Source organism: Mercenaria mercenaria, chromosome 7 (assembly GCF_021730395.1).
Source record: "Mercenaria mercenaria strain notata chromosome 7, MADL_Memer_1, whole genome shotgun sequence".
In the NCBI taxonomy this organism is placed as follows: domain Eukaryota; kingdom Metazoa; phylum Mollusca; class Bivalvia; order Venerida; family Veneridae; genus Mercenaria; species Mercenaria mercenaria.
The window spans coordinates 21,139,191-21,152,756 of record NC_069367.1 but is presented as its reverse complement, the minus strand read 5'-3'; the positions used below and the strand labels follow the sequence as shown (position 1 = coordinate 21,152,756).

Here is a 13,566-nt window from a genome sequence, read left to right as displayed (position 1 = left end):
AACATCTTAGTCGGCGGGGAACATAAATTCACTGAATTTGCTTGTTTAATTGTGCAATGGTGACAGAATGATTTTGTGAAATAACAGAAATTTGTGCCCCCACCACTCAGTGGAGGGGGCTGCATTAGATTTGGCCTTGTCTGTGCGTCCATCCGTCTGAAAAAAAGTTTGTGACGCACCTAGGTCAAAAAGTACTTGATATAAATTGATGAAACCTTGCATGAGTCTTTATCGTGATATGATCTTACACACCTATTTTTCATCTGATTATGCATGCTATTTCCAGAGTTATGGCCCCTGAAATAGTCAAAAATGCACATTTTCACCTTGTGACAAGCCTAGCTCAAAAAGTATTTCATATAAATTGACGAAACCTTACATGAGTCTTTATTATGATATGAACTTATGCACCTATTTTTCATTGGCTCTACGCGCCCCTGCCCCCCTCCCACACACACATTTATAAAGTTATGGCCTCTGAAAGAGTCAAAAATGCACATTTTCACCTAATGACGTGCCTAGTATTTGATGTACTTGCTTGAGTCTTTATCATGATGTGACCTCGCATGCTTGGCATTCTTATTGAGATTTTAGTGCTATTTACAGAGTTACAGCCCTTGAAATAGCCAAAATAGTGGATTTTTTGTTTGTGATGTGAATAGCTCAAGAAGTATATATGGCCTAGAATAATGAATCCTTTATATAAAATGTTTGTTGAGGATAATACCCCCTTAAGACTGCAAACATTTAAATTATTGCCCCTTATTTGTGACATATGTACTAGTGGGGGCACATTCTGTGTTCTACAGGCACAGTCTACTTATTATTAATTAATAATTATTTGATATAGTCATCTCCTGTTTACAGACATGTTGTTTCTGCTATAGATCAGTGGATTTCAGTGTCTACATTATTCTGAACTTCAATCTGAGATAACAGAAAATAAGCAGACACTTGTCAGAACACTGAAATGTCCAGATATCATTGTGGAATAATAAAAAAGTACTGATATCCAAGTCTTTTTACAGTTTCGGCTGAATTTGATAATGAAAGTTTATTGTCATTTACATAAAGATGGCATGTTTAAGTTAAATGCTACATTAATAGATATTTTCAAGTGACTATTCAGTATTGATAGTCTGTTTCTATTGGAACTTAATCTTGAAGTTCTGTAAATACAGGTGAAACTTGATATCTCGAACTTGCGTATCTCAAAGTTCTGGATATCTTGAAGAGATTTTCAAGTCCCGTTTTGAAAACATGACATTTTTTTTTGTGCACAAAATATCATTTTAAGTCGAATTTCGATCATTTGAAGTAACTGCAGCTGAGGCTTTGCTGCTTTGAAATTAGAGGTATGCAGTTTCGACTATTTGCTATCAAAGATTCAATCTCAGACACAGCTGCAACCTAAAATGTTTTGTGAACAATGGGCCAGTCAGTTTTATAAAACTGAAATGTTGACTCTGAAAATTGCAAAATAGATAAATATAATATCCTCAAAACACATAGTTTTCTGATTTCAGGAGGTCCCAAACCTGTCATTCGGATGCTTCCTGTCAGCGGCCACTTACACTGATGAGGAGTACAGTGTTACAGAACAGCTGTTCAAGACTAATACACAAATATCAGAACCTGGATGAGGATTTCCTCAGAATGTTAGTAAATAAACTTTTTCATTCATCACATCCAAATACAGAGAAGAAGTAATTAAGTACTCTTCCACTCATCCATTTATATTGAATAATTTACTGCCTGCATGCTAGCTCAGTAGGGAGAGCACAGGTCTAGTAGTGACAATCGTGGGGTCGTGTGTTCGATCCATGGGTGAGGTGTATGTACTTATTGACGATTTGATAAAAAGACAATTTTGTCTGAAATCATTTGTCCTCCACCTCTGATTCATGTGGAAAAGTTGGCGCAGAACAGGTTTATACTGGTACAGAAACCAGGAACACTTAGGTTAGGTTAACTGCCTGCTGTTACATATTAACTGAAATACTGTTGAAAAACGGCGTCAAGCCCAAAACACACAAACATACAAAATGATTTAAATGTACTCTACATTCTAGCATAAAACTGTTTCTTTGGTTATTATGCCCCCCTTCGAAGAAGGAGGGGTATATTGTTTTGCAGATGGTCGGTCGGTCTGTATGTAGACCAATCCGTTTCCGAATGATAACTCAAGAACGCTGGGGCCTAGGATCATGGAAGTTGATAGGAAGGTTGGTCATCACCTGCAGATGACCCCTATTGATTTTGAGATCTGTATGTCAAAGGTCAAGGTCACAGTGACCCTGAACAATTAAAGGGTTTCCGGATGATAACTCAAGAACGCTTGGGCCTAGGATCATGAAAGTTGATAGGGAGGTTGGTCATGACCAGCAGATGACCCCTATTGATTTTGAGGTCAGTATGTCAAAGTTCAAGGTCACAGTGACCCAGAACAGTTAAACGGTTTCCGGATGATAACTCAAGATTGCTTGGACATAGGATCATGAAAGTTGATAGGAGGTTGGTCATGACCAGCAGATGACCCCTATTGATTTTGAGGTCAGTAGGTCAAGGTCACAGTGACCAGGAACAGTAAAACGGTTTCCGGGCGATAACTCAAGAACGCTTGGGCCTAGGATCAGGAAAATTGATAGGGAGATTTATCATGACCAGCAGATGACCCCTATTAATTTTGAGGTCATTATGTCTCCCACCACGTAGTGGTATGGGAGACATATTGATTTACTCCAGTCTGTGTGTGTGTGTGTGTCTGTCACAAAGTTTGTCTGCATTCTGTCGAACATTTCTCATCCGATTTTCACCAAACTTGAACAAAATGTGTTTGACCATTAGACCTTGGCCAAGTTCGATAACTAGCCAAATCGGTCCAGGCGTCTTGGAGTTATGGCCCTTGAATTACCAAAAATCGGTCTTTTTACTCTTGTCTGCACTCTAATTCGAATATTTCTCATCCAATCTTCACCAAACTTAAACAAGATTTGTTTAACTATGGGACCTCAGCCAAGTTCGATAACTAGCCAAATCGGTCCAGGCATTTTGGAGTTACGGCCCTTGAATTATCGAAAAATTGGCCTTTTTACTCATGTCCGCACTCTTAATCAAACATTTCTCATCCGATCTTCACCAAACTTGAACAAAATGTGTTTGACCATGAGACCTAGGCCAAGTTTGATAACTAGCCAAATCGGTCCAGGCATTTTGGAGTTACGGCCCTTGAATTACCAAAAAAATCCGTCTGTTTACTCTTGTCCGCTCTCTAAGTCGAACATTTCTCATCCGATCTTCACCAAACTTGAACAAAATGTGTTTGGCTATAAGACCCCAAGTTCAGTAAATAGTCAAAATTTGTCCAGGCACTTTTGATTTATGGCCCTTGAATTACTGATTGGATCCACTCATCCAGACCATCTAATTGGATTCACTCGTCTAAAACATCTAGAGAAACTAACATTTTTCAGAGGGGCAGTTGTGGGAGACATGCGCTTTTCTCAAAAGCATCTCTAGTTTGGTCAAAGTTCAAGGTCAGATTGGCCAGGAACAGTTAAACGGTTTTTGAAGATACTTGAGAACGCTTAAGCCAAGGGTCATGAAAGATGATAGAGAGGTTCATCATGACCAGCAGATGACCCCTATTGATTTTAAGGTCAGTAGGTCAAAGGTCAAGGTTACAGTGACCCTGAACATTTAAACCGTTTCCAGAAAATAACTTGAGAATGCTTGGGCCTAGGATCATGAAACATGATAGGGAGGTTGGTCATGACCTGTAAATGGCCCCTATAGATTTTGAGGTCTGTAGGCTAAAGGTCAAGGTCACATTGACCTGGAACAGTTAAACTCTTTCCGGATGATACCTTGAGAACGCTTGGGCCTAGGATCACTAAACTTAATAGGGAGATTGATCATGATCAGCAGATGACCCCTGTTGATTTTGAGGTCAATAGGTCAAAGGTTAATGTCACACTGAACCAGAACAGTAGAATTTTTGTTTACAGTGAGCAAATAATTTCTGTTCCTTGTGCAATTACTGAATGCGTCAAGGGGGGCATTTCGTGTTCGACGAGCTCTTGTTTCATTGAATGTTTGACCAGGAGAGTAAACTTGATTTAACAGAGACATGCTGTCAATAAATCTTTTTACATGTCTATGTTACCTGGCCAAGTGTAAAAGTATTATGGCCAAAAAAGGTTAATTCAGAATGAAATGATGTCTACTTGATAAAACAACGGTGACATTCCCACATAATTCTTGGACAAAAAATGATATTTATCAAGACATAATACAGCCTAAACATTGATTTGTCATTGAATATATATCACTGTTTAAAATATATCAGAGATGAAGGAATTACAACACTAAGGTGCAACATAGGTGACATAAAAATATGCATCTGAATGATGATAAATGAATTTATTCATTGGAAAATCACTGATTGAGATAAATTTCTTCTATTCAAACACAGTATCAGACTATCAGTAACTGTTATTTACATCCGCCAAATATTTAAATGTTTTGTGTGGTTTTTGTCGGGCCCGCATGTGGTGAGCTTGACTTACTTGTCACTTTTGGTGGGTCGGTGTATGTGCGTCCGTCTGTTTGTGTGTGCATCCGTCTGATTTTGTTTGGACCATAACTTTGTCATGCATGGACTAACCTTGTTTATGTTTGGCATGAATGTTTACCTCAATGAGAAGGAATGTCATGTGCAAACCTCATGTTCCTATCTCAAAGGTCAAGGTCACAGTTGGAGGTCAAAGGTCCAATTAAAGTTTTCCAGAGCATTTCTTCTTCATGCATGGTACGATTTTGATGTAATTTGGCATGAATGTTCACCATTTTGAGACGGAGTGTCATGTGCAAGGACCAGGTCCCTAGGTCTAAAGTCAAGGTCATACTTAGACAGCTGGTGGGCTCGACATTCTGCACATGGGCATAGTTACTTGTCTATTTAAGCATTTCACGTTGACATTTAGAGCTATTAGGTAATTATTTTGATGAACAAACTGTGACTTTGTAGCATAACAAAATACATTGTTTAATAGGGAAATATATAGGGCCATTCTATTCTAGAATGGACCTTGTATTGTCTATTTTGGGAGGATTTATTACTACGTGTTATACTAGATTAAAATTAAAGGCTCATAATGCCTTTGTTTAAAATATTTGTGCAACATTTTCCATTGTGAACATAAAATATGCAAATGTCTTGTTAAAGCTTATTTGTGATAATTGTTTTCTCTAATATTATTTTGTCAAAGACTTGAATATTGATGAGCATAATGGAAAGTTTTATTGAACCTGTTGATTTTTTATTACCTCCCTGTATGGCTCAAATTGTAAAAGTTCATGAACAGTATTATAAATTAGCACTTTTCTAACGATATATTATGCCTAACATTCTATTTGAATAGCTGTTTCATCTGTTTTTAACATAGAATTTAAATAAAACCATACAGACCTTTAATGGATGCTTGGTCCGTGTTATAACATTTGAAGAATCCCTTTTGAAATATTTGTTGACTTGTCAAACCTGACTCAGTACCGAGCAATCAGTCATAATTCTGCATATGTTTTAACACAGAGAAAACAGGCATAATCACTTCAGTAATTCATAACCTTAAAATAACTGAATGCTCTGCAAGGCATTAAATCGTAAGAAAATATGACAGACCAGTGAAATAATTGCTTCTTATTACATACTCAATTATAAACTCTGTTGAGTACAACGGAGCCTGAAACATCATTATTCCTCCCACATAGTGGTGTGGGAGACATATTGATTTACTCCTGTCTGTGTGTGTGTCCATGTGTGTGTGTCTGTCTGTCACAAATCTTGTCCGCACTCTAAGTCAAACAGTTCTCATCCAATCTTCACCAAACTTGAACAAAATGTGTTTGACAATAAGTCCTCAGCCAAGTTAGATAACTAGCTAAATCGGCCCTGAGGCATTTTGGAATTATGGTCCTTGAATTACCAAAAATTGCTTTGTACACTGATGTCAGTCGAACAGTTCTCATCAGATCTTCACCAGACTTGAACAAAATGTGTTTGCAATTAAGTCCTCAGTCAAGTTCGATAACTAGCCAAATCCTGGGCACTTCGGAATTATGGCCCTTGAATTACTGAAAGTTGGTCTGTACACTGATGCCAGTGATACATGTATTGGTGCATGGTTGACTCAGATACATAATGGAGAAGAAACGCCAGTCTTTTATGATTAGGCAGTTGTTGGAGACATGCACTTTTCTCAAAAGCAGTTTTTTTTCCATACTGATGTTCAAATTTCATATCAGGTGCGTGATGTCATTGTATACAATGTTTAAAATGCAGACTACCTAGATCCTTCATGACACTCTCCAAATACTCAGTTGTTCGTGATTTTCTTTCCCAGCATGCAGCTCTAATGTTTGACACTTTGACAAAGTAATTGTGAAGTACAAAATAGGGACTTCAGCGTGTTAAACCATGTTACACTTTAAGTCTACTTTGTTTAATATGAAGACAAATGTTTTACAGATAAATATAAAAATTAAAATCTTCAAAATTTCAGGTATTTAGAGAATTACAAGGGATCAGATCGGACAGATTAACATACCTGACCAGGCCAGAAGGAACAAATGGCATGAAGCAGGCGTGAATTTGTCAGCACATTTGTCACACAACTTTGATTCAGGCAGACAGCTGGGAAGAGGCAGAACGAGGCTACTCAGATGGGTGCTCTAAAGTTTAGAAAATTTCAGGTATAAATTATATCACTAGTTATTAACTTGTCTGATTTTTGAAAAAAATCTACGAGGTATTGTCACTTGTTCGTCGGCATCGTTTGTTAAAATTTTTGTTTAGGTCCACCTTTTCTCAAAAATTGTAGGAGCTACAGCTTTGAAACTTTGCACACTTGTTTATCATCATTAGGGAACTGTGTAGGCCAAGAACCTTAACTCTGAGCTGCATTTTTTCAGAATTATGGCCCTTTTTGTTATTGTCATCACTTGGTCAGCATCGGCGTTGCCTGGTTAAGTTTTATGTTTAGGTCAGCTTTTCTCCTAAACTATCAAAAGTATTGCTTTGAATCAGCTTGAACGTGAGCGTGAGCATCACACAAATGTTAAAGTTTGCGTACCACCCCAAATATTTTCAAAGTCCATTGAGATATTACTTTGATGTTTTGCATACTTATTTTGCATACTTGTTCACCATCATGACCCCAGTCTGTAAAAAGGAGGCGGCAACTCTATCAAGCATTTTGACTGAATTATTGCCCCTTTTCAACTTAGAATATGCTTATTGTAATGTTAAAGTTTGCGTACCACCCCAAATTTTTTCAAAGTCCATTGAGATATTGCTTTCATATTTTGCATACTTGTTTACAATCATGACCCCAGTCTGTAAAAAGGAGGAGGCAACTCTATCAAGCATTTTGACTGAATTATGGCCCCTTTTCGACTAAGAATATGCTAATAGTAATGTTAAAGTTTTACTCATAGCTTATATTACGCTATCAAGCACTGAGAATAGTCGAGCACGCTGTCCACTGACAGCTCTTGTTACACTTTCTCTTTTTTTCGTCTTATCTCTGTAATTACATGATGGATTTCACTCAAACTTGAAATAGTTATTCCTCATCATCACCCACATCATCTGACATAAGGGCCATAACTGTGGCACCAATATTTCCTGATTTATCCCCCCATTTCATATGATTTTCAGGTTAAAGGTTTGATGCACTTTCACTTTTTAGCTCACCTGAGCACAAAGTGCTCAGGGTGAAGTATTGTGATCGCTCACCGTCCGGCGTCCGCGTCCGGCGTCCGTCCACACTTTCCTTTAAACAACATCTCCTCCTAAATCAACAGGCCAATTTTGATGAAACTTCACAGGGATGTTCCTTGGATGGTCCCCTTTAAAAATTGTTCAAAGAATTGAGTTCCATACTGAACTCTGGTTGCCATGGCAACCGAAAGGAAAAACTTTAAAAATCTTCTTCTCAAAAACCAGAAGCCCTAGAGCTTAGATATTTGGTGTGAAGCATTGCCTAATGGACCTCTACCAAGTTTGTTCAAATCATGACCCCGGGGTCAAAATTGACCCCACCCCAGGGGTCACTTGATTTTACATATGAAAATCTTCAAAAATTTTCTAAAAATAAACCAGAAGGCCTAGAGCTTAGATATTTCACATGTAGCATTGCCTAGTGGACCTCTACAAAATTTGTTCAAATCCTGACCCTCGGAGGCAACTTGACCCCACCCCATGGGGTTACTTGATTGTACATAGAAAAATCTTCAAAAATTTTTAAAAATAAACCAGAAGGCCTAGACCTTAGATATTTCACATGTAGCATTGCCTAGTGGACCTCTACAAAATTTGTCCAAATCTTGACCCCACAGGGTCAAATTGACCCAGCCCCAGGGGTTACTTGATTGTACATAGGGAAATCTTCATAAATTTGCTAAAAATAAACCAGAAGACCTAGATCTTAGATATTTGATATATAACATTGCCTAGTAGACTTCTATGAACTTTGTTCAAAGCATGACCCCCGGGGTAAAATTGGCCCCGCCCCAGGGGTTACTTGATTGTTCATCAGAAAATCTTCCAAAAAATTTCTAAAAATCATCAGTTTGACATTTGAAACATGTATCTCATATTACTCAGGTGAGCGATCCAGGGTCATCATGACCCTCTTGTTAAAATTTTTGATAAAGTCAAATATCTCTGTTACTATTAAAGCTTCTGACTTGAAACTCAAAATAGTTAATATTTACTATCAAAATCTAGTAGTAGACTCTACACCAGGAGACACAATTCCCATAACTCTGATTTGAACTTTGACATAATTATGCCCCTTTTTAACTTGGAATTTTTGGATAAAGTCAAATATCTCTGTTACTATCAAAGCTTTTGACTTGAAACTTAAAATACTTACTTATCATCAATGTCTGCACCAGGAGAAACAATCCCCATAATTCTGATTTGAATTTTGACAGAGTAACGTCCCTTTTTAACTTGGAATTTTTTTTTACTGGCAAAGCTCTAATTCAGAGTCAAACACTGAGAAAAGTCAAGCGCGCTATCTTACGGACAGCTCTTATTGTTACAGCAGTATGTTTTGCTCACTTAATCCTTACAGCATACCATCATACGTCCTCCCCCCTGTTCCTAGATAACTCAGTACTGATCCAATATTGGACATGGTTATATCAAAGTATTTTGACAGCAGATCAAAGGGATAAATCATGCATATTATTTTCATGAAATAACAGGCAATTTTCATGAATTATAAAATGGACTAAGCTCTTTGTCTTCAGTTCTGTTAGTAGTTAGATTTTGAATAGTATGGGAGGAGTGGGATATAGTTTAAAAGTGTAATTTACAAAAACAAGAGGATTATTTTATACACTGCATGTTTGTTCTTTTGTTTTTGAAGAAACTCACTGAAAGTCAAGATCATGGTCTAAAGACATCTCCCACAAGACTTCTGTCAATAGAGGAAGCTGAAGTGACAGCACTACGGCACTGATAGCTGGATTGGTGGTATATGGATGTCAATGGTGGACCAGTCCCCTAGCCCAATACCATACTGTTCTAGATCTACCTGAATAGTCATGTAATTTATCATCCAAATTCCCATAAATGCTTAATTTAAAAACGAAATTCAGAATTTCCAAATTCATGGCCTTGCAAAATAAGTTTTGCCAAATCCCCTAAAATTTCATGGCCATGAAATGAAAGAAATTTATTCGCCATTCAGGTGAGTTTTAAGTATTGATGGATGGTCCTTATCAACATTTTTAGCTCTATTATGCGAAGCTCATGGAGAGCTGCATTGTATCCTACTCAACCCAACATCTTTGGTTAAAGTTTTGACACACTTTCACTTGTGTCTCTGTTATTACAAGATGGATTGGCTTCAAACTTAAGATAGTTATTCCTTATCATCCCCAACATCATAATTATGACCAAAGGGCCATAACTCTTGCACCAATATTTCATTAATTATCCACCCTTTTTACTTAGAAATTTGGTTTCCTGCAAGTGCATCATGCCCAAATATGAAACAAATGCAGTAGCTTAAACAACAATTTATTCATCAGTCATCTAATTGATAATGCACAATGTACATGGGGCAATTTGTGTGAAGATTCTAAACATTTCTTCTTTAGCTGTTCATTATACACAAACCAGACTTCAATTATTTACCAATACTAGACAATATCCCACTCTTAACAGTAAAAAATTACTTTTTAGTATTGATTATCTGATAAAGAAAATTCTACTCTTTTCAAAGAAGTCCAGCGATTAATTAGTCCCCTACTGATTGAAAACAAGGATTGCGCTTTTATGTCCAGCTGCAATTGTGTCCGGTACATAACTCTGTCATTCATCAAGGGATTTTAGTATTACATGGCACAAAATGTTCACCATGATGATACGATGTGTAATGTGCAAAATCCAGACCACTAGCGCAAAGGTCAAGGTCACACTTTGAGGTCAAAGGTCAACAAGGCTTTTCCTGTCTGGTCCATAACTCCATGAAGGGATTTAATATTACTGGGCACAAATGTACCCCATAATAAGACAGTGTGCTTGCACATTTTTCAGACCCCAAGATCAAAGATCAAGGTCACACCCAGCAGGCGACTGTTAACATGGCATGAACAGAGTCTGTTTCGTGTCTGGTTCATCTAGGGATTACAATATTAGTTGATATAAATGTTCCCCATTATAAATCGGACAACGTGTCATGCGCACATTTAAAGGTCAAGGTCACACTTGGAGATCAAAGGTCAATAGGGATTTTTAGCTTAATACGAAGTATGGAGAGCTATCCTACGCGACCTGGCGTCGGCGTCCTTCCGCGTCTGCACTTTGGTTAAAGTTTTGATGCACTTTATCTTTGTTATTACTTGATGGATTTACTTCGAACTTAAAGTAGTTGTTCCTCATCATCATCATCCACATCATATGGCACAAGGATCATAACCCTAGCAGCAATATTTCATGAATTATTCCCCTTTTTACTTAGAATTTCAGGTTAAAGTTTTGGTGCACTTTCACTTTATCTCAGTTATTACTGAATGGACTTGATTCAGACTTAAAATATTTGTTCAACATTATCACCCACATCATATGGCACAAGGGTCATAACTCTTGCACCAGTATTTCATGAATTATCCCCCTTTTTACTTAGAATTTCAGTTAAAGTTTTGGTGCACTTTCACTTTATCTCAATTATTACCAGGTGGATTTGATTCAAACTTAAAGTAGTTGTTCAACAGCATCACTCACATCATGTGACACAAGGGCCATAACTCTTGCACCAGTATTTCATGAATTATCCCCCCTTTTTACTTAGAATTTCAGGTTCAAGTTTTGGTGCACTTTCACTCTATCTCAGTTATTGCTAAATAGATTTTACTCAAACTTAAAATAGTTGTTCAACATCATCGCTCACATCATATGACACAAGGGCCATAACCCTGGCACCAGTGTTTCATGAATTATCCCCCCTTTTTACTTAGAATTTCAGGTTAAAGTTTTGATGCACTTTCACTCTAACTCAGTTATTACTGAATGGATTTGATTTAAACTTGAAATAGTTGTTCCACCTTATCACCCACATCATATGACACAAGGTCCATAATTCTGGCACCAGTTTTCATGAATTATGCCCCTTTTACTTAGAATTAAATGTTAATTTTGATGCATTTTCACTTTATCTCAAGTTATTATCCCCCGACGAAAGTCGGAGGGATATAGTTTTGGCGTTGTCCGTCCGTCTTTCCATCCTTCCGTCTTTCCGTCCGTCCGGAGCCATATCTAGGAAATGGTTGGGAATATTTATATAAAACTTCATATACATGATCACCACTATGAGTTTTTGCGGCCCGTCAAGTTTCAGTCAGATTGCCAAAGTAACACAGAGTTATGGCCCTTAGAACTTTCTAGTGTTAACTATATAGGGTACTATAAATATGGCAATTTCTGCATCATAACTTTTGATATATTTGACCTAGAACTATGAAACTTAAACAGAATTTAGATCACCATAATGTGGTTGTGTTAACACAATTTCATTTGGATTTATTTGTAAATTAAGAGTTATTGCCCTTTAATTGTATAAAAATCCACATATTTGTACATAACAAACTTACCATTTGGTAGAATTTCATTAAATTTCTTTCATTCTTTTCCATGAACATTTATTGTTAACATGTGAAGTTGTGTACCAACACCTGGTCACCCCCTTACCTTGATCACACACCTCCCCCCCTATCCCCCGACCCCCCCTCCCACCCCAAATAAAAAAAAATCATTCCTTATTTTAGATTTTTTTCAAACATACTTCATATACATGTTCACCACTATGAGGTTATGGGGCCCATCAAGTTTCAGACAGATTGCCCAAGTAACACCAGAGTTATGGCCCTTAGAAGTTTCTAGTGTTAACTATATAGGGTACTATAGATGTGGCAATTTCTGCATCATAACTTTTGATATATTTGACCTAGAACTATGAAACTTTAACAGAATTTAGAGCACTATAATGTGGTTGTGCACAGACAATTTTGTATGGATTTCTTTTGTAACTTCAGAGTTATTGCCCTTTAATTGTCTAAAAATCCACATTATTTGTACATAACAAACTTACCATTTGGCAGAATTTCATTAAATTTCTTTCATTCTTTTCTGTGAACATTTATTATAAACATGTGAAGTTGCGAACCCACACCTGGTCACCCACTTGCCTTGGTCACACCCCCCCCCCCCCCCCCCCCCCCCCCCCCCCCAAAAAAAAAATTTTTTTTTTCATTTCTTATTTTAGATTTTTTTCAAACCTTCCAAGTTGAACCATTCCCCCACCTCACTTCTCCACCCAGTCATGCCCGTGCGAAAACAGGCCAGGAAATCATGGGATTATCCTGGGTTATCTCAGGAGAAATTCCTGCCATTTTCCTGGGATATCTCAAGATTTTTCACGCCGGTAATTGGAACAGGATTTATTCCTGCACATTCCTGGACAATCCTGTATAAGCAGGAAATGCCAGGGTGTAGAAAATAATATTTTGAGGTCCAGGAAATCCCAGGATATCCTGGGAAGCCAAGATTGAAAAAAGTGTCCTGGGGCCAGGATATCCTGGAATTTCCTGGGGTGTAGATGGAGTACCAGGACCAGGAAATCCCAGGAAGCCAGGATGGTAGTGTCCTGGGGCCAGGATATCCTGGGATTTCTTGGCAAGTGGAATGAATCCTGGCACCAGGACATCCAAGGTTATCCTGGGTGCAGGACTTTACCTTAAAATAATTGTTAGAAATAATCAATCATTGTGTCTCATTCGGAAAGAATTAACTTTTTGTAGCTTTAAGATTATTATTAGACTGAAATGAGACCCTAAAGACAAACACAAGTTGTAAGCTTTTCTTCCTTTTTGGGGGAATTCATATAATAGGTATCTCACAAACACTGACAACTGTATAAACAACAAGAGCTGTCTCCATAGGATGACACATGCCCCCGATGGCACTTTGAATGAATAGTTATGGCCGATGTT

At 37.6% G+C, this 13,566-nt stretch overlaps 1 long non-coding RNA gene across 1 annotated transcript; it reads left to right on the top strand.

Annotated features, from left to right (window-relative positions):
• Nucleotides 1-1,524: 1,524 nt before the first annotated feature.
• On the top strand, nt 1,525-9,602 carry LOC128558776 (uncharacterized). Its single transcript, XR_008371915.1, has 3 exons — nt 1,525-1,658; nt 6,564-6,753; nt 9,441-9,602. It is a non-coding gene; the product is annotated as an uncharacterized LOC128558776 (long non-coding RNA).
• The last annotated feature ends 3,964 nt before the right edge of the window (nt 9,603-13,566 follow it).